At 46.6% G+C, this 25,588-nt stretch overlaps 1 protein-coding gene and 1 pseudogene across 3 annotated transcripts in view; both read right to left on the bottom strand.

Moving 5' to 3' along the window:
* The window catches only part of B3GNT2 (UDP-GlcNAc:betaGal beta-1,3-N-acetylglucosaminyltransferase 2), a 30,597-nt gene extending 27,739 nt beyond the window's left edge, over positions 1 to 2,858 (bottom strand). The window contains exon 1 of one of the 3 annotated variants that reach the window (XM_041754261.1): positions 2,728 to 2,858. The gene's annotated coding sequence lies outside the window, so the exon portion shown is untranslated. Of the gene's footprint in view, positions 1 to 23; positions 156 to 607; positions 713 to 2,727 lie in introns of those variants that run through there. The other 2 variants (XM_041754262.1, XM_041754260.1) reach the window with 2 other exon arrangements.
* A 20,130-nt stretch (positions 2,859 to 22,988) lies between these two features.
* LOC121490523 lies at positions 22,989 to 23,894 on the bottom strand (annotated as a pseudogene).
* Positions 23,895 to 25,588: the final 1,694 nt, after the last annotated feature.

The following is a 25,588-nucleotide window of genomic DNA, read 5'->3' as shown; positions in this document are numbered from 1 at the left end:
GCGGCTCGCAGCCTCGGCCCTACCTTGTCCGGGAGCGGCTCCTGCTCAGCGGGGCGGGGGCGGGAGATCCCGGCCGCATCCACGTTCCGGCCGCTCGGCGCGGCTCAGCCCGGCGACCGCCGCCGCTCCCGCTCCATCCGTCGCACCGCGAGCGGCGGCCCGGTGGCGTCGGCGGCGAGGGAGTCCCCGGCGCGGCCCGGCCCCGGCACTTGTTGCCGCTCGGCTGCTGCGCCTCTCACTCCCGGCTCCGGCTCCCGGCGCCGCCGCCGCCGCCGCCGCCGCCTCCGGGCGCCCGGCCCCGCCCCCGCCCCGCCCCCGGGCCCGCCCCGCCCCGCCCCGCGCGCCAATCGGGCCCGGCCCCGCCCCCCGCGTCACCGCCCCGCGGGGCCCGCAGCCCCGCGCCCCAAGTTTGGGGGAGGCCGCGCTGCGCCCACGACCCGCCCGCCTGCCCCGGCTCGTGCTCCTCCTGGCTTCCAGGGACCCCCCTCGGGGCCCCCAGGTCCACACGGGGAAGGCAGAGGGTTAAAGCAGGGGAGGGGGGACCCCAGACAGTGGAGCCCCTCGGACCCCAGACAGGGCTGCCGGCCGGGTTCCCGCCCCGTCTGACCTAGAGCAACGGCAGGTCGCCCCCGGCGCGGGGCGCCTGATGCTGGGGGACGAAGCGCAAAGGCGGGGTAGGACCCCCGCGACCTTCTCCGGCAGAACCGGCCTCGCCGGCCCAGGGACGCCACTGCCTCCGCCCGGGAACGGGGCGGGGGGGTCCTTCTCCAACGGGGGTTTCCTCGCGGTGCAGAAACGCGGGGTGTCCCGGCGCCGCGCCGCCCGCAGGGCAGGGCGGACACCCTGGAGCCCACGGGGCTGGCCTCTGACACACCTGCGCTCCCCCTCCTGGGTGGCGCCTGGGCGTGGACGGCACCTCCGGCCGACGCACCTGGGCGCACCGACGCACCTCCCGGCCGGCGCCCCCGCTGGCTCGCCCGGGCACTGCACGCCGAGGGGAGCTCCGCCTCCCGCCGCGCGTGGGGCGCGTGGGGCGCGCGGTCCGGCGGGCGCTGGGGTCCGGGAGGCGGCGCAGCTCGGAGGGGCGCCGGGGGGTGGGGGGTGGGGCAGAAAGCACCTCCCTCTCTTGGTCCTTATCTCTTCGGGAGCAGGGAGATTCCCCTTTATACTAGTAAGGCGGCGATTAAGGACTCTCTACCCTCAAATATTTGCATTTTTTTCCCCGAAGGCTTTCGGAGGCGGGATCGGCCGAAGGGGCGGGAGCTGCCAACGTAGGAATGTCCGGCACCCGGGAGCCCGGCGCCCTGCACGGTGGGTCCTTAGCTCTTATCTCAGCGAGGAGCACGTTGCTGCGGGACGCGCCGAGCCTCGTGGGTGCAACTCTTCGAGACACAGGAATTCGCAGTCCGACCTGGGAAAGTTTGGATTTCGCAGCCTTCGGACCTTTTTTTTTTTTTTTGGCTTTTATGTTGCGCACACGCTTCTCCCAAGACCGAAACAAGAAAAGTCCAAGAAACAAGTTGGATTCTGTGTCTTCCTAGAAAAACGAGAAGGATGCGCGCTGCCTGCCAACCGGGGTTATCTCGAGGGGGGGAGCTGGATTTTATCCCCTCACCGACTTTGAATTTTGTACTTTTCCATTTGCGGTAACTGTCCTATTTTAGAAAGCTAATAAAACATTTTGAAAGAAATAGAGAAATTGGGAATTCTTCAAGGACTCTGCAGAAAGTATAAATTAATGAACCAACAAAGCCTGTGCTTTCATTCTGCATGAAAAGAATTAGTCCTGAGTCCGTGTTCCTTGGTTTAAATAAAGATGCCTCTAGGCTGCTATTCTGATTAAATGCTGTGGTGGGACCAGACTGCATCTGAAGATTTTTCTGTGCCATCAGATGATAGATGGTTTCTATGCACAGTGTCTTCCCTGTAAATGGGCAGCCAGGAGCCACAGACATACTTTGAGGGACTGCCTGCCAAGGAGTTTTTAGTAAAGGAACTGCTAGAGTTTAAGTTGGGATCCAACAAGGAAATTAAGCTTGTAGCTGCCCAGGCCCTGAAATTTAAAAATAAGGGCATTCTCTCCACCCTGCCCTTAATGAATGCAGCTGGGAATGTATCTCTAACAGCTAACACTGTTCCTTTGGGGGAATTACTCAACACTGAGTCCCACACCCACTTGGCTGTAGTCTTTCCCCTTGGGTTGGGGCCTGGGTCCATCATCATCGGTAGGTAAAGATGTATTATTTATTTATTTAACAAACCTGTGTTGACCCTGGAGTGGTGAACATGACACACTCTTCCCTCTCGGAGCTCACAGTTGGAGAGCGAGCGAGCTTAATTAAATGCACTGTCGATTACATAATTAGGATTGTGGCAGTACAGGGTGGTGGGAACATCTGGGGGAGTCCAAGAGGAGATGACATTTTAGGGGAGCTCTGAAGGGTGAGCAGGAGTTTACTCAGGCAAAAAGGAGAGTGGAACAGAGTTCCTGGCTGGCTCATACTACAAAGGTGATGTGGTTGAGGGAGAAGTTGGAGGGGTAGGCAGGGGCTGCATTTGGCAGGGCCTAGAACACCGTTTTTAGTAAGATCACTCTGGCCACCAGGTGAAGAAGGAATAGGGAAGAGGCAGACAGGGGTTGAGGGACAGTTAGGAGGCTGTTGCCAAAATATAAATGAAAGGGCTCTTTGTTTAAGTGGTAAAGCAAATGGAGAGAAGAATACCAACCGAGACTTGATGCTTGCGGGGACCCGGGTGGCTCCCTGGGCGTCTGCCTTCGGCTCAGGTCGTGGGATCGAGTCCCACATCAGGTTCCCCGCAGAGAGCCTGCTTCTCCCTCTGCCTGTGTCTCTGCCTTTCTCTCTGTATCTCTGATGAATAAATAAAATTTTTAAAAATTTTGGTGGTTGCTTAACTCGAGAGAAATCAAGGAGAACTCCCAGTTCTCTGCTTCTTCAAGCAGATAGATGGGGTCCCTTAGGGAAGAGAAAGGAGAAATCCTTCCCAAGGTTCACATTTGGCCAAGGTGGGCCTGCGGTGCCTGTGACATGTCCGAGTGGAGGTGTTGAGCAGGTCATTGGTTGCAGGGTCCGGTGCTGAGGAGAGGCTGGAGCCGAAGCAGTGAGTAGCGAGTAGAAGGGGCAGTAAAGCCGGGAGGACGAGGTGGTCTCCTGGGAGAGGACAGAGCTCGCCTGGAGGACGGCCTGGGACTGAGCCTCCAGGATCTCTTATCAAGGCTGGACGGAGGCGGAGTGTCCTGCAGACAAAGTGGAGGAGCTGCCAGAGAGGCAGGGGGAAAACTAGGAGCTTGGGGAGGCAGGGGTCTCCCAGGGTGAGAGCATGTCGTGAGGAGGCCGTGTCAGCCGCACTCCAAAGGGCTGAGACACCCAAGGGAGGTGAGGACAAAGTAACATCCCCTGGATTGACTGACCTGGTGTCCCTGGGAACGTCGTGGAGCAGTGGCTGGAACAGTGAAGGCCCAGGAGATAGACCCGAGTGGACTGAGGAGTGAGGGGGGAAGAAATGAAGGAAGGCACCTCATGCAGGGAGAAAGGTTTGGAGGGTCGGAGAGACGGCTGGAGAGCGATGTTAGGTCGGCAGTGGGTTCAGGAGAGGGTAGCCTGAGTGTTTAAATGCAGGTGGGGAGGATCCTACAGAGAAGAGGAGCTGAAGGTATAGCATGAAAGGACAATGGACAACACTGGTTCCTGCGACCACGGGAGAGGATGGAACCAGGGGTGGACGGGGAGGCTCACCCCGGGCAGGGGGCCACCTCCTCTGTTAGAACCATGGGGAGGAAGTTGGAGAGGGCAGTTTGGCATGGGATATCCTTCCACAGGATGCCTTCTCTTCCCCTGTGACATACAGGAGGCAGCGGGCGGGGCAAGGTGAGCCGACAGATTTAAAGAGAGAGGAGAAGGTGTGACACCGTCATGGCAGAAGGTGGGAAGGCTGAGAAATGGCCAAGTGACAAGGCAGCTTCGCAACCCACCTGAGGTTGGTGGCGTGAACTTGTAAGCTACCCTTTGGTCCTCCTGTGCGACCTCCTCCAGCAGAGCTCTAGCGTCTGCTCTGGTGCAGGTGCAGGTGAGCGACTTCCGAGGGCAGAGGGGCGACTTCCTTTTGCCAAGGAATTGAGAACCGTGGCAAAAGTGGGGTTGACATGATAATGATGAGAGAGAAAGGACAGAAATCAATGGGCTGGAGGTGTCAAAGGAGTCAATGTTTAGTCACGCTGGAAGAAGAGGGGGTCAGGTCAGCAATCTGGATGCTTAAGTTAGTAGTTCAGGAGGTGGAGAGGTTCAAGGTCATGACAAAACCAGGATATGATAGGAGAGAGTAGAGGAGAAAGTCACAAGAATATGAGGCCAAGGGATTGAGAGGCAGGTATCGGGTAGGTCGTCTCTGCGGACAGTGAAGCCACCCAGGAACATATGGTTAGGAACTGAAGTCAACATCACAGTGTGAAGGTCATGGAGCTGGGAGCGGAATTGTTAAGAAAGTGAAGAAGAGGGAGTGACCAGGAGGTCAGAAGATGGGAACCACCAGAAAGGGAGAGGGAATGTGGCAAGGCAGCAGTGTCCTCAAGAGTGGAGGAACAAGAGTGTTTGCAAGAGGTGGAGGAGAAATGATCAGAGAGGAAGGACTAACCTCACCCTGGGAGACACAGAGGTGAAAGAGTGAGCACCTTCATCTCCTAGAGCTTCGGGGAAAGCAAAGAAGGTAGGGATTTCATTCTGAGGAGAGCTTAAGGATACATGGATGGATGGATGGATGGAGCAACCTTTAATTCTGTTTGCTTCTTGGAGTCAGAAGTCCCAGAGGACTACATGGAAATATCTGGAGGGTTGGAGTGAGTAGAGGTGGGAGGTCAGATTCCAGGAAGAGCAGAAGATCGTGCCTGACAATGGATAGAGGATCCACGAGAGGATGATAATGGAAAGAGAAATGAGTGGGCTCCATGAAGCCTGACCCAGTAGCTCTGTAACCCAGGGCCATGTCCCCCTCATTTGTTTAACCCTGAGATTTCCATCAAGGAAGGCATGTGGAGGCCTCTCTTCTCTTTCTCCCTCTTCTCCACTAGGGACTTTGTTGTCACCACGTGAGGTCCTATGGGACTCTGGCCACAAATTAGGAATCCCAGGCTCATCTCATCTCTGCTACTCACCTTGTCTCTTCCTCAGGCCGGTCGTTGACCCCTCCTGTCTCAGTTGCATTATCTGTAGATGCTAAAACACACACACCTCTCAGGACAATCAGAGAGTAGAGAAGATAATTTAAGTAAAAGCACTTTCTAGGGGGCACCTGGCAGCTCTGTTGGTATAGCTGTGACCGTTGATCTTGGGGTCGTGAGCTTGAGCCCCATGTTGGGTGTAGAGATTAGGGGGGTTTTTTTGTTTTGTTTTTGTTTTTAAAAAGCACTTTTTTTTTAAGATTTTATTTATTTATTCATAGAGACATTGAGAGAGAGAGAGAGAGAGAGAGGCAGAGACACAGACAGAGGGAGAAGCAGGCTCCATACCTGACATGGGACTCGATCCAGGGTCTCCAGGATCATGCCCTGGGCTGCAGGCGGCGCTAAACTGCTGCGCCACTGGGGCTGCCCTAAAAAGCACTTTCTAAACTGTAAATCACTGTAGGGTTGTGAGTGACTTCCCAAGTCCAGAACCTCCTCACATACCCCCATATCTCTCCTAGGAGCGAGCCCTCCCAAAATGATAGTCTCTGCTCTAGAGGAAGCTGTAATCTTGCCCAGAGATAGGACAAACACACCCAAAACAATTAGAGAGGAATGCACAGCTGTGTCTGATGAAGTGCTAAATTGTAAGGTGCAGACAGTAGGAGCTCTGAGATCAGAAAAGAGAACAATTAACCAGAGTTGGGAAAGTCTGGGAGGCTTCCTGGAGAAGGTGGGGAGAGAGGCCCCCCAACTGCTCAATTAAGCTGAGAAGAAGATTTGCAAAGGCCCATTCCTTTGTGGCGGCCAAGACTGGCCAGTCTGACAGTCTGACACGAGTCTACAAAAAGTTTCTAGGTCAGAGGTGCTCTTTTGGCACCCCTGCGGCCCACCTGTTGTCACCCCTATAGCAGTGCGCCTTCTCAGTCATAGTCCTGGGCTCCCCCCAGCTGGTTGGGCGGCGCTGGGCACGGAGAATCTTCCATGCTTTGCCCTGGGCCTCTCAGGTTTGGGTCTCCATGACCACCTGTTTTCGGGGCGAAGAAACAGAGGTTGATCTTCAGCAAGTTTCCTATATTTGGTCTTTGGTGCCGGCACACACCTAGTATTTTTGCCCAGCCAGCCTGCAGGCTTTTGAACAAGCAATCCCGGATGTGCTTCTTGCTGCCGTTTGCCTCACTGTCGGCAGCCAGCCTGGGGTACGTGCGTCCCACCAAGACCAAAGCCCTGCACCAGCTCCCACACCTGCTCCCTTCATTCTTTACTGCCTCCGCTTCATTGTCCAGGAGCACCCATCCACCCGCCATTCAGATACAGACCCCGTGGGGCTGCCACCCTGGGGTCCAAGACTTGCAGATGGCCATAAAAACAACAGCCACCTCTGTCAATGACTAAAATATCAATTACTGATGGGAAGTGTGCAATCTTGGCACCGGAATTGTTGGAACTCCAGTCCAAATCCCTTGGAACTTACAAATGAGAAAAAGAAGTTCCAAAAAGTAGATTTCAGGAGGCCAAACACCTGATACTAAAGCTAATCTATTGAATGTTGGTCAGTTAAGTCACAGGTTAAGAATCACTTGGCTAAAAAAAAAAAAAGAATCACTTGGCTCCTGGGGATCCCTGGGTGGCTCAGTGGTTTAGCGTCTGCCTTCGGCTCAGGGTGTGATCCTGGAGTCTTGGGATCGAGTCTCATGTCGAGCTCCCTGCATGGAGCCTGCTTCTCCCTCTGCCTGTGTCTCTGCCTCTGTGTGTGTGTGTGTGTGTCTTTCATGAATAAATAAAGAAAATATATTTTTTTAATTTTTTATTTATTTATGATAGGCACACAGTGAGAGAGAGAGGCAGAGACATAGGCAGAGGGAGAAGCAGGCTCCATGCACCGGGAGCCCAACGTGGGATTCGATCCCGGGTCTCTAGGATCGCGCCCTGGGCCAAAGGCAGGCGCTAAACCGCTGCGCCACCCAGGGATCCCAAGAAAATATTTAAAAAAGAAAAAAAAAGAATCACTTGGCTCCTAAAGCAGGTCCTTTATCCCAAGATTACTTTGACTTTGCAGTAGCAGAAAAACATAAAACCTCATTATCAGATGCAGATACCAGAAACCAATGTTATGATTCCCAGGGGATTTGCTCCATCTCCCACAGAATCCTGAGGCTGGAAGAATTCAGAATTCCCAGGTAAGTAAAGTCCGGCCCATGTATGACATCGTGATGGGGTATAAGGTCAGTAATTTGAAGGAGCACAAACAGCCTTCTCTGTTAGGGTCATAACATTGTTTGGGGAATGGAATTCTCATTAAAGGAAATGCAAAATCATACTTATATTATCAAACTGCAAAATTACATTCGAGAGGAGAGGCCCATAATTGCAGCATCAAGCATGAGACAATGCCATTAATATGATTATCAGGGCATAAGCCTATTAGAGAACCTAATGCCTCATTGCTGGCATCATCCTGCCGGCTACCCCAGGTCTGGAAACCATCTCAGTTGTAAACACAACTGTTACAAAACACTGATTTGCAAAGGGCATAACAAAGATCTGCTGGCCTTTACCAAAGGTCAGAGCTTCCTGGCCAAGGAGAACAAAGAACATTTCTGAAAAATGAAGACTCATCTGCCAACTCCAGCTGGCTCTTACTGAGAAAGGAAGTATGCTAAGCTCCAAGTCCTCTCCAGTCCTGCAGCCACCCAGATATGGGTCTAACTGTGAGGTCTGTCACCTTCAGATAGGCATGTGCCCACCTTAGATGGATACAGGAGCCTAAGTCTTAGCTGCTGGTGGTGAAAAATCATGGAATGGAAATCTTCAAACCCAAAATCAAATCCCACTCTTGTGTGTCCTTATGAGTATAGTTAAATCTATCTCCAAGAGTTTCCAAAAAGGGGAAATAAGGTCACTTACCACCAAGTGCCTTCAGATACCTGGTACTTAATAAGTTTGTTTCACCCGTGGCCTTGACAGTGGAACCAAGTCTTCATCGGGATGAAGTATGGGCAATATCTTGGCATAGAATCCTAGGGATTATCAACATTTGTCCTGGGAGCCCACAGGAGGAATTGCTGCTCTGTCTTTATTCCAAAGTGTTCGGCTATCATTAACCATCATCACCATAGGAAGATCAATTGGCTACACCTGGGAGGAGCCACCCGCTTGGTCTTTTAGGACCCAGTGACTTATGAAACTCACTTGGCAAGATGTGTCATAGCAAAATCATCACCAGGAGCGACAGGGCCTTTTCCTTAAGCACAACAGAAATCTGAAAACAATGGACCCCCTGGATGCTTCTAGTTACTTTCACTGTAACTAGACATCTTTGCTGTGAGCATTTTTCTCAAATAACTAAGTAGCAATAAGGTAATTTTGCCATTAAATATTAAAAAGTATGGGTGCCTGGGCTGGCTCAGTCGGTAGAGCATGTGACTCTTGATCTCAGGGTTATAGTTGGAGCCCCACATTGGGTATATAAATCTTTTTTCTTTAAGATTTTATTTATTTTTTTGACACAGTGTGTGTGTGTGTGTGTGTGTGTGTGTGTGTGTGTGTGTGAGAGAGAGAGAGAGAGAGAGAGAGAGAGCACAGCAGGGGGAGTGGGAGAGGGAGAAACAGACTCCCCACTGAGCAGGAAGCCTGATGTGGGGCTCGATCCCAGGACCCGGGGATCATGACATGAGCCACCGGCAGACGTTTAACTGACTGAGCCACCCAGGTGCCCTTATTAATTATTTAAAAAAAATAAAATCTTAGGGGCACCCAGGTGGCTCAGTTGGTTAAGTAGTCAACTCTTGATTTCGGCTCAGGTCATGATCTTGGGGTTGTGGGGTGGAGCCCCACATGGGACTCGGTGCTCAGCATGAAGTCAGCTGTCCCTTTCCCTCCCTCTCTGCCCCTCTTCCCTCTCTATCTCTCTCTCTAAAATAAGTAAATAAAATCTTTTTGAAAATCTTCTAAAAAAAGATTAAGAAGTAATCGGTTGACAGTATGATTTGACAGTTCGGTTTCATCAATTGGTTGACAGTTTGGTTTCATTTCTCAAGGCAGTCCTCACATTTTTATATGATGTAAATCTTAGCTCTCAAAATGGTCTTCTATATGGTGGTGTAGAGTTTTGAACCCACATTTCCCTAAAACTCTGAAACATCTATCTATCAATGGACAAGTGACAATATATCAAGAACAAACAGCAGTGTAGAAGGCTTTCACAACACAAGGCCCAGTTACAGATATGCCATCCTAAAAGAGGCATCAGGTTCCAAATTAGGAACCTAAGAAGCTAAATTTCTTCGGAAGAAATTTTAGGAAAATCAAAGAAACAAACAACAACAAAAAAAGTGATGCCAAACAGGGAAACAAATTAAAAATATATATATAATACTGTGAATGAAAGATTTTGAAGACAACTGCTTAAATACAATCTACAAAATAAAATCAGTTATTTGTGCAGTATTGCCATGAATCAACATTATACATTTTGAACGTATTCAAGTATTTTGTATTTTTCAGTAAAGTCTTTTAAATCTATTCATTTTCCAAGTTCCACTATGTTCTTTTTTTTTTTTTTAAGACTTTATTTATTTATTAGAGACACAGAAAGAGAGAGAGACATAGGCAGAGGGAGAAGCAGGCTCCATGCAGGGAGCCCGACGTGGGACTCGATCCTGGGACCCCAGGATCATGCCCTGGGCTGAAGGCGGCGCTAAACCGCTGAGCCACCCGTGCTGCCCGCACTATGTTCTTTCTAATGAATGTCCCTCTTTTATTTTTTGCCATTTTATGTTTTATGTCAAAATTGTCTTGCAGCCAATAACTTATATGGAGGAAATGCTTGTGGCAAAGATGCTCATGGCAAAAAACCAGCATGCCCAAGGACAGTCTTAAAAGGGAAGCAGGATACATGTAACAAGGTGGATAAATCTGAAAACATGTTGAAAAGAAGCCATACACAAAAGAATATACAAGAAGTACAAGAACAGGTAAAAACTAACCTCTGGTGATAGAAATCAGAACCTCAGTTGCCTCAGGGAGAAGAAGAGAATTAAATGAAAGGAGGTAGAAGGGAACTTTCTGAGATGAGAGAAAGGTTTCATCTGTTGATTGGAATGATGGCCACATGGGAGCACACCATTGTCAAAATTTACCACACTGTACGCTTTGAATTTGTGCATTTTACTGTTTATAAGTTAGACCTCAACTTGCCAAAAGAAAGAAAAAAAAAAGGAAACAGTCTTTAGGTGGAGGCAAGTACAGGCAAGTGGGAGAAAGAAGGGGCTCCCTCCCACTACCATGCCGGGCAGTTTCTTCAGCACCGCGCTGGGACGGCTATTCCAAAATAAACTACAGATAGGACAGGATGTATTTTTGTAAAACTTAGTATCCTCTTCTGGGCCTGAACATTAGATTTAAGCTGTCTTCCCTCTACAAATTAAAATCCTTTTCATCACATTTCCCTCACTTCTCATCTAAAGCCATTCCAGGGAGCACCTGGGTGGTTCAGTAATTGAGCGTCTGCCTTTGGCTCAGGGCATGATCCCAGGGTCCTGGGATCGAGTCCCCCAGCAGGTTCCCCGCAGGGAGCCTGCTTCTCCCTCTGCCTATGTTTCTGCCTTTCTCTCTGTCTCTCATGAAAAAATGAATAAAATCTTTAAAAAAACCATTCCAGGACATGGTTTTCCCAAGGTAGCACCCTTTACGAGCCACCTTCCTTCCACCCACAGCTGCACAGAGACATTATTGGATTTCATTAACTCTGGAAACTCTGTGCCCATGGAGCTATAGAAAAGGGAAGCCAAGTTTAATTAATCAGCCCAAATGAAATTAATGATCACGAGTAGTCAGTAAAAATAGTCTGGGTCACTAGGAAACTTTCTGGAAGAATCTTGATAATCAAACACTTCAGAAAAGGGGTGCCTGCCTGGCTCAGTCGGTGTGGAATGTATGACTGTAGATCTAGGGGTCATGAGTTTGGGCTCTGTGTTGGGCATGGAGCCTACTTTAAAAAAGAAAAAGGTAATAAAAAAAAAAAGGAAAAGGAAAAAGAAAAGAAAAGAAAAGAAAAGAAAAGAAAAGAAAAGAAAAGAAAAGAAAAGAAAAGAAAAGAAAAGAAAAGAACATTTCAAAAAGAAAAAGTACAGGCCCCAAAGGATGGGAAAATGGAATAGCAGTTGAAACAGGAACAAAAATCACAGATTATAGACCCAACTCCATCATTAAGCACTTGTGTGACAAATCCCTTCTGTTGTCAGAGGGGATATATTGCAGATGACAAAAAGATCACAGGTGGAGTGGGCTCTGCTTCAGTTTGATTTCTCTGCTCTTCTCTCGGCTTGTCTTCTTCCCACCTCTGTTCCTTTCTATAGATATTTTAGGTGTCTCGTTCAGAAGCCAACATCCAACCAAAAAAAGACACTCTTTGTCCCTTGTTTCTTGTCATGATCCAGAAAACATTCCCACAGTTCCCTACCAGACTTCCTTTCCCTTCTCCTTGGCTGGAATGGAATCATATGACCCTTCCTAAGCCAATCACTGGCTAAGGGATCAAGACCACCCTGACTGGCTTAGACCAATTATGGTTTACTCCTAAGCTGTCACCTGAAGAAGGTGGGGATCCCCAAACACAGTCAGTGCTCTCCTAACCAAGAAAAAGTGAGTGTTGTAGGTAGGGTGTCCCCAGCCCTGAGACAAGTTTGCACATAGGAAGTTTCCTAGGGAGCGCGCTCAGCATCAACACCTGGAGGGAAGGGAATGCAATCACATTAAAAGCCTATGTGATCTTTCAGGGAGCTCTGGTGCTGGGATATCTGAGAGTCATCCCAAATTGGGGTGACAGCTGGGCCTTTTTACTTCTGCATCAACCAGATGTTAGATGTGAGCTGCCCTTAGGAAAGGGGACATGACAATGGGCAAGGTGGCTCTTTTCAGCCAAGGAGAAGTTTCAGGTGGGGGACTCAGCTGATAGATGCTGCTGTCAATCCCCCACCCGCCCCCGGGTGACGGGGCAACAGGTACTTCAGTCTTGGAGGGGGTAATAAAGGGTGGCACAACATGGCGTCCACTATAGGGGGGATAAATGTTGCTTTTGTAGTCCTACATGTCTCCTAGAAACCAGCTAGGGGTCCACATTCCTGTCCAGAGAAAACATTGTATATCAGCCTTTACCAGGACCATCTCTAGAACCCAATGATCTCACTACCCTTCCATTCCAGTTCCTTAGGAAGAGGTGGCAGGTAAGCCTTTGTCAGCTACCAGCCTACTTTTTAAGAGTAGGATAGCTGGGAGGTGGCCATGTGGACTGATTTTGGGTGGGACCTAAGCCCTCAGACTTAAGGGGCATGATGCCCGCAAGAATGAAAATCCACAGGATTAGTCTTGAACAAGCCGAAAGCCTGCTAAGCCCTGGCATCTGCTGAACTTCCCAAATTATACACATTAAGCTGTTCAGTTCCACATTTCCATAGTGTGCTTCCTGCCAAGCTTCCGAGCACAGTCTACACAATAAAAAAATCAAAACGAGCAGTTAGAGTAATTATGGATACGACAGGTCAAACAAATAAGCTTTTATCTAGGACTTAAACAGACATAGTCAACAAGGGTCTAATCCAGAATTGAGATTTGGATGAAGAAAGGCTTTGCAAAACAAAACAAAACAAAACAAAACAAAACAAAACAAAAAAAAAAAAAAGGTGGGGGGTAGAGAGATTTGCATGAATTTTTTTCTCTGTCTCACAGAAAATACTAAACATATTATCCAGCCTCTCTATGCGGCTCTATCTCACCATCCTCCACCCCTAGCTTCTTGAACATTCTGTAACTCTGTTACTAATCTGGCTGTAGGGCCAACTCATAGGAAATGTCATCCTAGAGTATGAAAATAGTCATCATTGAAAGGAGCCGGGAGATTTACTTTGTTCATTGTTATGTACCTAATTAAATCCCTGAGAATTAGAGCCGTATGTTTGAGTGTTGTATATAAACTCAGGAAGAACAGAGACTATGTGTTTCAGAAACCCCAAGCGCTTCAACTAAGTGAGAAATTCTAGGTAAAGTGAGGTGCCTCAACCTGATACCGCCACTGTTGTCGTGGAGAGCCACGATGTCATAGAACTTTATTATTTTATTATTATTATTTTAACAAAGAAAAGCAAGTTTCTAGTTACTCCTCATTCTAGCAGTAGAGACCTCTTGTGGATACTCATTGTTCTGTGGAAGAGGAAATACAAAACAGTTTTCTTATCATTTTACCCTCTTTAGAGTGACAAAGGCCACCCCTCCTCATATAGGTCCATCACCTTCTGTGCAAACCCGAGATCCATACAGCTCTGGAAAACGAGGTGGCACCAAAACTAACTTGCCAGCAAAATCTGCCTAGAACTTCTGAGAGGGTGCTTCTAATTTTTATTTATCCTGTGTTTCACTGCTCATAGGTTAATGTGTTTGATCATATGTCCTGCTGCAGACACATTAATATGAATGATGATACATATTTTGGGGAATTATCAACATATAGATGGAAATGGAAGTCATGAGAATGGATGAGACGGTCCAGGGAATGAAGACACCGAGAAGAGAAGAGGGCCTAGGACAGAGCCCCCCGGGAACCGAATTTAGTGAACGGGCTCGAGGGATGATCCAGCAAAAGGAAGTCCGGAAGAAGTGAGATGGGCAGGAGGAGGGGAACGAGGTGTAGAGATGCAGCAGCCCAGAGAAGAGAAGGTGTCAGCGTGGCGAGGTGGTTATCAGTGCTGGCTGCGGAGGTCAGCAGTGGACCAGAGGCAGCTAAGAGGTTTGCAGCCTCAGAGAGCTTGTCTTCCAGAAGGCTGAGAACATGTCTTAAACCTATATTCTCTTTTTAACAGCACTGAGCTGTGCTTTGTTCATTGTAGGTGCCCAGTAAAGACTTGTTAGTTAACTGATTATGTCAGTAAAAGCCATAGTGCAGAGAGGCCAACCTGCTTTTGTGAGGCCTCATTTAGGACGAAAGCCTGGGAAGGCAAGAGAAAGAGCAGAGAGAGAAAGAGCACAAGAGATGACTAAGAAGTGGGAGAGAGATGGATGAGTTTGCTCGATGACAGGAACAGCTGGAAAAGACAACGTTCCGCTCCTTTCTACAGGGAAGAGGGCTGGGTAATAAGACACAGTAGAATAGGTGGGTCTTTGAAGTGGAAGGAGTAAGAACCATGGTAGAGAGAAAAAATAGATTAACCAAATAAATATTTATTCTCAAATGATGGGTCAGGGCAATTTATAGAAACTTAGAAATAATCAAATCAACAATATTTCACTAATGATATAACAAACAGTGAGTCCGAGAGATTCTTTTAAGGGAACAGCTAGTTACTGACAAAACCTGGAGTCAAACCGAGGGCTCAGGGTCCAGTCCAGTGTGCTATTCGACAGAAACATAGAATCTCAGTCCTGGGCCCCTCTCCCCATTTCCTGACTGTCTTTCTAGACTTTTATCAGTAAAATGTAGTTAAAGTGAACATCTGGGCAGCTGCATGAGATCACAGACCTGAAGAATTTTCAGTGGGCCACAGGCACCACGATGGAATCATGGACTTGAGGATCAGAGAGATAGAGGGGTTTACTCACTTGCCTCCTCTGGAAATCCCTGGAAAGGGAGAACCAAGCATGGCTTCAGAGACTCACCCTGGAAAATAATTTTTTAAATGGATGAGGGTGGGAAAGAGTGTATTATTCTCTTTTCCAAATGGGATTTATTATTTTTATAATCAGAAAACATTCATTAAAAAAAAAAGAAAACATTCATTAATTTTCTTAAATATATATGTATATTTATTTGTTTATTTATTTATAAATGAGAATGGGCAGTTGGGAAGGAAGAGTTGAGGTGGAATGACTTTTTGCCAGTGTGACTTAGAATCAGGTCAGGCCAGGTGAAAGCCAGGCAGGGCTCAAGGAAAACCAGTTCTACTTTCCCTTCCCTTCCTGTTCGCTTTTGGTGGCTTGTAAGTGACTCCTGTGCAGGGCAGCAACTGGCATAGAAAAGAGCGTGACTTGGTGAGGTGGGAGGTCAGCTAACGGGGGCAACCAGAGAGAAAATGGACACTGGAGACCGGGTGAAGTCATGTGACTTAGGGAGAACCACTTCGATGGAATGTTACCTGAGTTCCTGTAAGAAGCAAGACTAAGGAGGATACAACATGGTCCTTGCTCTTAGAACGTGTGACTCTCCGCTACCGTATCCTCTAATACCCAGCGTGGTGCCTGATGGGCAGAAAGGACTCAGTCAACCTTCCCTGAATGAAAGAATGAGACATCCATCCTCGAAAAGGAGCAGCACATCCTTTCAGGTGGAAAAGAAGTTCCCATACCCCTTTCCTTGACTTTTTTAGATTCATTAGTCCCAACAGGTAATTTCTGCTCCACGATGTCAAGAAGACCAGGCCTCCTGGTACTGAAGAGTCCCCATCTCTTCCCTCCAGATACTCAACACTGCCCAGCTGGCTCTGACATTAATTGGCTGTCCGCCAAAGTCCCAGACATTGTGAAGAGCCCCGACCTACCCCAGCACTGATGGCTCATCGAGCAGTCTGCTCCGAGACTCCCGGATCCTCATGTCTAAGGTCAGATGTGCCATTCTGGCCCTAAGAAGACCCCAGACACGGTTTCTCCCCATTACTGGCAGGTTCAGGCCTGGCTGACGTGCTGCGGTATCAGGGGTCAGAAGCTGTTCTTATTTCGCTTCTAAAGGTCACTTTTAGATGCCACAAAAAAGTTTTAACCTCTACAGCTTGGAACACAACATTCTAAAACAGCTGAAAAGGCCCTGGAAAGTTCTCAGATGAAGTTAATTAAAACCTTCTTCTGTCCTGAGGGTCAAACCCTGCTGTTTCAAGTTGTTATCCAGCTGAGCCTCCGGGTAAGCAAATGTCCCAAGAACTGGTAAATGCAGCTTAGGAAGCTATGCCATGTGGAAAGTGCCAGCTGTCCCCGCAAGGGAAGCAGTTGTTGTCTGCCTCGAAGTGTCCGGGCCGGAAGTGTAGGAGAACTCAAAAACATCTCTGCCAGCTGCTTTTACTCAAGCTCCTATCGCCAATGATCAACCGAAGGAATTCTATTCCTGAAACACTCAGGAAGGGGACCCCTGTGATGCAAGCACTGCGTACCACGCTCACCATCAGGAGGGCCAGCTCTGTTCTGGGAAGAATCGATGATGTCAGTCTCTGTACAACGTCAATAAGCCCATATGGCTGGAATGGAATAGGAGGGTGACCAGAGCAGGAAGGCAGTGCCTCACCTGCTCTCAGGCTGCGCTCAGACATTTCTTCATACGAGGAACTGAGCCTAACCCTGGCTTGGCCCATGTACCACTGGGAGGCATTTCGGGAGAAAGAGAGCCTTTGTCCCCAACAGGATGCGCACTTCGCCAGCGTGTCTATTCATCGGCCCGGCACAGGTTGGCTTCTCTGCCTGAGTGTCAACAAAGTCCTTCTTGACAAATGTCAAATGTCTTTGTGCTTTAAGATTCCCAAGAACAGATGTAGTGGAGGTGGCTAGCTGCCACTTTGGAGTTATTTGGCGCAGTCTACACAGTAAATACTGACTGGCTGACTTAAAAGAAACAATGCCGGGATGACTGGGTGGCTCAGCGGTTGAGCATCTGCCTTTGGCTCAGAGCATGATCTCAGGGTCCTGGGATGGAGTCCCACATCCGGCTCCCTTCATGGAGCTCACTTCTCCCTCTCCCTGTGTCTCTGCCTCTCTCTGTGTGTCTCTCATGAATAAATAAATACAATCTTTAAAAATAAAAATAAAAAAAAATAAAAGAAACAGTGCCATGTGCTATGGAAAACCAATGCAAGACCCAGATCCCTGACCTCTAGGAGTTTGTAGGGGCCTCCACCATACCCAGTGTCTCCCGTAAGGGGAGACCACCCCACCTGGAGTGCTCTGCTCAGAGAGGTAGCACCAAGCTGTTCCATGTCCAGGAATGGCCGCTATTAGGCTGGGCCCAGTGGGTCAGCCCAAAGGCCACCCCCCATAGACTATGCAGTGGCCTCAGTGGGCCAGCAGAGAAAGATGAGCTGGGCCAAACCTATAGGAATACGAGCTAGAGTCCGGGTGCACCTAGAGGAGAGGCAGGGCAGACGCATGGATAGGAGCTGGTCCTTAAAGGCCATCCCCCGCAGAGAAGCTCCTGGGACCTGGCTTTGCCTCTGTCCCTACCTTTCCTTAGGCCCAGTTATCTGCTTTTTTTCTGGGTTCCCCCTTCTAATACCCAGGCCTTAACGCACACCTACTCATACACTCTGCCAGGGGTTATGGTAACAAGAGAATCTTTTCTTACTTTCCTTGCTTGTCTGAAAATGTATTTATTTATGAAAGATTTCATTTTGGAGTAACCTCTACACCCAATGTAGGACTCAAACTCACAACTCTGAGCTCAAGAATCGCCTGCCCCACCAACTGAGCAAGCCAGGTGCCCCTCTGCACTGATTTAAAAGAGAGCGGATGGAGGAAGAGCACCTGGATCCCCGACCGAGAGGGGAGAGCGCAGGAGGAGGCAATGCCCACGGTGCAGGCTGCCGGCTCGTGGTCTTCAGCACTGAGGGCCGAGGCCATCGCTGGCTTGCGTAGGCCTGCCAGGCCGGAGGGACCGTGGCGCCCAGGGGCTGCCTTGCTCCCTGCTGGGCCTCCCGCCAGTGCCCGGTGCCCGCAGAGCTGGCAGCAGCAAGGGCTGGAAGAGCGCACGACGCCAGGCCACCCGCTAGGCCTGCCCGCTGCCCCCGACGCTGACCTGTAGTTGCTATGCTCCAGGGTTTCTCAGTTCCCTGGCTTCCAGTGGGGTTCCGCCAAGTGGAGAACCATTGCCAGAAATCAGAGGGAAGGTGGCAAGTGATATAGGCTTCCCTCCCCCCATGGGGGGGCCCTCTCTACCCCACCCCTTTGCCTGCCAATTTTCTCACTCTCCAGGCTTGGCTCCCAGTCCGGTGTGAGCAGCCCCAGGTAATACCAACCCTTTGTGGTTTCCCCCCAACCTTGCTAAATAACCCCTTTATGAAAAGCTCCTCAAAGCCTCCAATCTTGAACGTGGCCTCTGAGCGTCTGTTCCCTGCTGAGACCCTGACGGACAGTTTCCAGAAATCAAGTGTATTTTGCTATCTGGTTTTCTCTCTGGACCAGTACATTCTGCTCCTCTCTATCAGCAAGTACTCATGGCTTCACGGGCACGCTGGGCAGGAGGAGGTTTGCTCAAGTGGTCTTGACGTCAGGTGGAGATGGTGAGAGGCCACCGCAGCCGAGGAGTGTCCTGTCCCCACGCTGGCGAATGCACCGCATAGATGCTCAGGGAGGAAGACGGCTGGTAGCTGCCCTCCCCGGGTCGGAGGCAAAAAACTTTCCTTCTCAGATAAACTCTTTGGCTAAACAAGCTTTGTTTTGAATTACATTTTATTGCACAACTACAAAACAATCATCAAAGGCCTTGTTGGCGAGAAGGCCATTGCTCGTTAATTTACCCAAATTAATGCAGCAGAAACGGGAGAGATCTACTTTTCCATGTCATTTTTGCCTTTTAAATTTGAAAAGCCCTTAAAAAGCAAGGATTATTGAGCATATCAAGCTGTGCTCCTCTTTCAGCCTTTGGTGCTGGGTTAAGTAGGTGGAAGCAGAAGGGCTATTTTTATTTTTATGGCAATTTATCCTCTCTGAACATACTAATGGGAAAAGTACATTTAAATTTTTCTAAAAAGGAGACCAAAAGGATCTCATATGATCCAAAGCTTTTTCTCACCTCTAGAAAAAATATCTTCCCTCAGTTCTTTGGTGCATATTATCTTGTCTACCTGGGATCTGCTTTTCAAGCAGGTTTCCTACCAGGGAGATTCAACAGCTGTCTAAGACAGAAAGGACTGATTTCCTACCTAGGACTCAAATGGAAAAACACGGGATCTGCACTTATTTGTTCTTTTTTACCCCTCCCTTACCCCTTTAAAAAAGGGGTATACTGGTTGCCTTAGTCCCCCTCCCCCATCTTTTGGCAACAGCCATCTGAAAGAAAGAATCATGTGGTAATTATTAATTTTGCATGGGATCAACTCTGGCCTCAGCTTTCGTTTGAGATGCAGTTACATGAAAAACAGACTGAGTTAATTTCATCCCCTCTGGGGTTGCTTGGCAACAAGGCCTAGTTCCAGATCATCTCTTCTCCTTGGCCCAGAGTGATCTCTTTGGGGTGTCGCTCATGCTAAGGCAATCATCACCCTGTTGCCGTCGCTCCTGAATGTGTCCCTGTGGCCTTGATGGCACAGGGGGTTTGTGGCTTTGCTCCAGTCACACGGCCTGGGGTCTGGATAAGCCCTGAGCTTGTTAGCACAGAGAAAGAACTACGCGTGGGGAATTTGGGATTCAAACAATTGAGGTTAGACAGGAAAGAGAGGGAGCACGAGCAACGTGTGAGGTGATGCTGGAGGGCAGTGGGCTGAGATACAACAAATACCGAAGTTCTTCTTCTTCTTCTTTTTTTTTTTAAAGCATTACTATGCTCTGATTTGGAAATCTTTCTAGGCTACGGTGTTAAATGATAAATGCAAAGTCCAGAACAGTGTGCATAGGATGTTAGCTTTTGGGGGCAGGAAGGGGGAGAAAAGGAGGAGGTATGAAAATATTTTGTTTATGTTTGCATAATGAAAAATACAGATGATCTTTTGTAAGTGTTTGTGAGGCATGAGAGGAATGAGGTAGAAAGGGCAGAGGCGATGGGCTCCTTCCACTTGCTAGATGGGATGCTGCCCAATTCATGAATCAATAAAGTCAATTAGATCTCCCAAAAAGACAGGAAGAAAGAAAAAAGAAAGGACAGAAGCAAGAACAAGACTTTTTACCTGTGTGTACCCCTTTATACTATTTCGCTTTAAAAACTAAAAGAGCGTGTGTTGTCCAATCAAAAAGATTTTATTTTTAAAATTTTTTTTTAAATTTATTTATGATAGTCATACAGAGAGAGAGAGAGAGAGAGGCAGAGACACAGGCAGAGGGAGAAGCAGGCTCCATGCACCGGGAGCCTGACGTGGGATTCGATCCCGGGTCTCCAGGATCGCGCCCTGGGCCAAAGGCAGGCGCCAAACCGCTGCGCCACCCAGGGATCCCAGAAAGATTTTAAAATAAACATTTAAAGAAGTGTTAGAAACCCAAAGCAAAGTGTTAATATTTGGTAGAGTTGAGGAAGTTCGTTGAGGGTATATGGGAATTCTTTGAAATGTTTTTATTAGGGGGATCCCTGGGTGGCTCAGCGGTTTAGCACCTGCTTTCGGCCCAGGGCCTGATCCTGGAGACCCAGGATCAAGTCCCACATCAGGCTCCCTGCATGGAGCCTGCTTCTCCCTCTGCCTCTCTCTGTCTCTCTGTCTCTCATGAATAAATAAATAAAATCTTTAAAAAGATGTTTTTATTAGTAGTAACCCCAACAAATTTTCTAGCTTTCCCTTCCTGTTTAAACACCATTCTTGCTATCTTTTATAAAGGAAGTCAATAGGCACATTTTTAATATTTCGAATGACTTGGTAGGAGGTAGGGGTATCTTTAAGAGTTCTGAGCTGCAGAGAAAAGCACTCCCCTGGGAGTATTAGCCTTAATCAGAGTGTACTTCCATCCCTGCCCCAAATGGCTTACCTGTGGTCCCTGAGGATCTGAGAAGAAATAAGTGACAACCTCATCAGGGACTGGCCTGAGAATGGAACTCCCATGATAGAAACATGGCTCCTCGATACATACAAGCCCTCAAATGCACCTTTGTGGGGCTTTCCTGGATATGCTTCAGTGTTTTCTCTTATCTCTGCAGCAAGCAGCCATCCCCTCATTCTTCCAGATCATTCTGTCTTACCTTGCTCCACTAGACTAACCTCCTTGAGGACAGGTGCAATGGCCAAGTCATCACCATACACAGCTCCCTTGGCATAGTATAAGCACATTTTTCTTAAATTTTTTATTTTGAAGTTATAATGGGTTTACATGAAATCACAAAAAAAATATACAGAGCCATAAATGCCTGTGTTTAAAAAGAAGAAAAGTATCTTACATCAACAACCTAACTTCCCACCTAAAATAACTAAAGAAAGAAGAACAAACTAAATCCAAGGCAAGAGGAAGGAAAGAAAAAAAAAAGATTAGAGAGGAAACAAATGAAAGAGAATGGAAAAACAATAGAGAAAATCAACAAACCCAAAAGTTGGTTCTTTGAAAAATTCAATAAAATTGATGAATCTTTAACTAGACTGATGAAGATAAAAGGAAAGAAGACTCAAATTACTAAAATCAATAAAGAGAGGTTACTATCAACTTTACAAAAATAAAAGGGACTATAAGTAAAAACTAAGAACAATTGTATACCAACAAGAGATAACATAGATGCTATAGATAAATTCCTAGAAAGACAAAAGCTCCCGAAATTGAGTCACTAAGAAATAGAAAATCAGGGGCACGTAGGTGGCTCAGTCAGTTGGGCATCCTCCTCTTGGTTTCAGCTCAGGTCATGATCTCTGGGTGGTGGGATTGAGCCCCACGTAGGGCTCTGTGCTCAGTGGGTAGTCTAGTTGGGATTCTCTCTCTCTGCCCCTTCCCCTGCTTATGCTTAATCTCTCTCTCTCTTAAATAAGTAAATAGTTTATAAAACAAAATCACAATGAGATACCACTTCATACTCACTTGGATAGATATAATAAAAAAGATTTAAAAAAAGACACGCAATAACATGTTAGTGAGGATGTGGAGAAAGTGAGATCTCATACACTGATGGTGGGAATGCAAAATGGTGCGGCATCTTGGAAAACTGTGTCAGTTTTTCAAAAAGTTAAAGAGTTATCATATGACCCCCAAATTCCACTCATGGGTGCCTATGCTCAAGAAAATTTAAAACATATGTTCAGAAAAGCCTGTACAAAAATGTTTATAGCAACATTACTCATCATAGTAAAAAAGCAGAAACAAGTTAGATGTCCACTAAATAATAAATGGATTAACCAAATGTGGTGTATCTCTATGAAGGAGTATTATTCAATCACAGAAAGGAATGTAAAACTCATCCCTACTACAATTTTGTTGAATCTTGAGAACGTGTTAGGTGAAAGAGGCCAGACACAAAAGAATACATCTTGTATTGACTCCGTGTAAGTGAAATATCAAGAATAGGCAAACCCACAGGGACAGAAAATAGATTAGTAGTTTCTAAAGGATAAAGGAGGGGAAAATGGGGACTGACTACTCCTGAGGATAGGGTTTCTTTTGTGGTGATGGAAGTGTTCTAGAATTAGTGGTAATGGTTACATATATATGACCAATATACTCAATGGGACTGTGCATATCCTGAAGTCCATTGAATCGTACACCTCAAAGGGGTGAATTATATGGGATATGAATTATATGGCAATAAAAAAAGAACTAATAAAAGCAGCAGCTCATGCCTTTAAATATGTAATGAGAGATTCCATTTACAGTTTACTCAGATTCCCCCAGTGGTAACATCCTATATGACTACATACTGTGTCACAACCAGGAAAATGACATTAGTATGATGCACAAAGCTTATCTAGAATTCACCAGTTGTACATGCCCTTGTGCATGTGTGTGCATGCAGTTCTCTGCAATTTTATCTCATGTGTAGATTCACATAAATATCACCACAATCAAGATAAAAAACTGTTTCATTATCACAAGTGTCCTTCCTGCTACCTGTTTTACTCATTCCCTGCTTCTCCCCCATCCCTAGCCCCTGCCAACCACTAATCTGTTCTCTATCTCAATAATTTTGTTATTCCTAATTTAAGTTGCTACATAATACATAAATATAGCCTTTTGAGTTGGCTTTTTTAACCCAGCATAATTCCATTAGGGTCTACCCAAGTTGTTACATGTATCAATAGTTCATTCTCTTTATTTATTTTAATTTTTCTTTAGTAATGCAGCATTTTGTTTATTCTTTCCTTTAATAACTAATATTTAAGAACATTTACAATAGAACTTACTCTAGGAGAAATTCAACTTACTTTTTTTTAAACATCTTGATACTGGGTATGAATAAAAGATAGTCAAAATAATTATAGTCAAAATTATTATATCACAGATCACAAATAAATGCTTGGTGTTAGTACGTCTCCATACAATTCAGTTTTTGTTATAAAGTTCTTTGGCTGCAAAAAGGAGTATTTGGTATATGTCACTAATAGCAATCTCTCTTAACGCTGGGATGGCCTCTTGGTATTGCTTCTGCTGTTGCTTTTCTGCACAATTATCTGTGCCCGTACAAAGGGAGTCGAGTGGAGAGGTACTCATCACGTAAATAAAAGTACACAGCTGATTACTGGAGAACGTAAGCGGGCAATGCAAATGCCCAATATTTCTGAGGCCAAAAGGTTAAGCCTAAGGAGTCTAGTCAAGATTCAGGAATAAAAGCCCACACAGGGGGCACCTGGGAGGCTCAGTCAGTTGAGCATCTGCCTTCGGCTCAGGCCATGATCTCCAGGTCCTGGGATGGAGGCCTGCATTGGTCCCCCTGCTCAGCGGGAAGTCTGTTCTCCCTCTCCTTCGCCTCCCTGCTCATGCTTTCCCGTTCGCTCTTTCCATTTCAAGTAAATCAATAAAACCTTAAAAAAAAAAAAAAAAAAGCGCCCATACAAGATACAGTATAGAGCCAAACTGGGAGCTCAAGAGCAAAGCTATAAATCACTCTTTCTGGCAATGGTGATAGTGAATTTTCCACCATTTTCCTGGTGGGTTTAGATAATCAGACAGTCTCAGCACTAAGCCCTCTGTTTAAGCACTGCAGAGGGTGGAGGTAAAGGGGGAAAACTGAAAAGCCAAGGAGTGTGGGTGTCGCTAGCCCAGACACAGGTGTACCAGAACTCTCTCTGGGAGTGGGAGAGGGAACACATCTATTCCTTTTATTCTAAAATGAATTTTTAGGGGTGTATGGGTGGCTCAGTCAGTCAAGCTTCTGCCTTCGGCTCAGGTCATGACCCCAGCGTCCTGGGATGGAGGCCCACATCTCTCTCCTGCTTGGCAGGGAGCCTGCTTCTCCCTCTCTCTCTGCCTACTGTTCTCTCTGTGTGTGCTCTTTCTCTCTCTCTCTCTGTCAAATAAATAAATAAAATCTTAAAAAATGCATTTTTATTTTTAGAACAGTCTTAGATTTACAGACTTATTATTTAGATAGTACAGAGTGTTCTTATACACTCCACACTCAGTTTCTCCTGCCATTAGCATCTCTCATTAGTATGGTACATTTGTCATGATTAATGGGCCAATCTTGATACATTCTTATTAACTAAAGTTCATACTTTAGATTGCCTCAGTTTTCCTCTATGTCATTTTTCTATATCTGGATGCTATCTAGGATACTCTATATGATGTTTTCCAGTTATGTCTCCTTAGGCTCCTTTTGGCTCTATTACTCAGACTTCCTGGTTTTGGGTTGTTTTGTTTTTAAGATTATTTCTTTATTTTGAGAGAGAGAGAGGCACAGGCAGGGGAGAATCTGCTTCTCCCTCTCCCTCTGCTCCTCACCACTGCTCATGCTCACACACACACTCTCTCTCTCAAATAAATAAATAAAATCTTTAAAAATATGTATATACAAAATAAAAATCTCAGCAAATTATTTTGTAGATATGACAAACTGTTTCTAAAGTTTATATGTAAAGGCAAAGGACCTAGAATAGCCAACACAATACTGAAAAAAAAATTGGAAGACTCACACTGCCCGATTTTAAGACTTACTATAAACCTTCAGTAATCAAGACAACATGGTATTGCTCAAAGAATAGACACATAGATACCTAAGTATTTCATTTATTTGGTGCTATTATAAACAGAATCATTCTTTGAAATTTTAAATTCCAGTATGATTTAGTTCATTGCTGGTATATAGAAAAGCAACTGACTTTTTGATATTAATCTTGTGTCCTGTGACTTTGTATACTCATTAGTTTCAGAGGGGTTTTGGTTGGTTCTTTGGGATTTTCTTGTCATCTGTGAATAGTTTTATTTCTTCCCGTCTAATCTATATACCTTTTATTTCCTTCTCTTGTCTTAAAGCACCAGCAATGAATTTCAGTACAGTGTTGAATAGGAGGGGTGAGAGAGGACATCCTTGCCTTGTCCCCAGTCATAGGAGGAAATTATCCAGTTTCTCACTATTAAGTATGATATCAGATATAGGTCTTTTGCAGGTGCTCTTTGCCAGATTGGGGAAATCTCCCTCTATTCCTAGTTTCCGAGTTTTTATCATAAATGACTAAATTTTATTATAGATTCACATGCAGTTTTAAGGGATACAGAGAGATCCATGTATTGTTTAGCCAGTCTACCCCAGTGCTAACAGCTTGCAAAACAATATTACAACCAGAATATTGACATTAATACATCCAGAACTCTTACTCAGATTTTTTTAAACTTTTA

This window comes from Vulpes lagopus, chromosome 5 (assembly GCF_018345385.1).
Source record: "Vulpes lagopus strain Blue_001 chromosome 5, ASM1834538v1, whole genome shotgun sequence".
In the NCBI taxonomy this organism is placed as follows: domain Eukaryota; kingdom Metazoa; phylum Chordata; class Mammalia; order Carnivora; family Canidae; genus Vulpes; species Vulpes lagopus.
The sequence above is the reverse complement of the archived record's forward strand: the minus strand, read 5'-3'. Positions and strand labels throughout refer to the sequence as shown.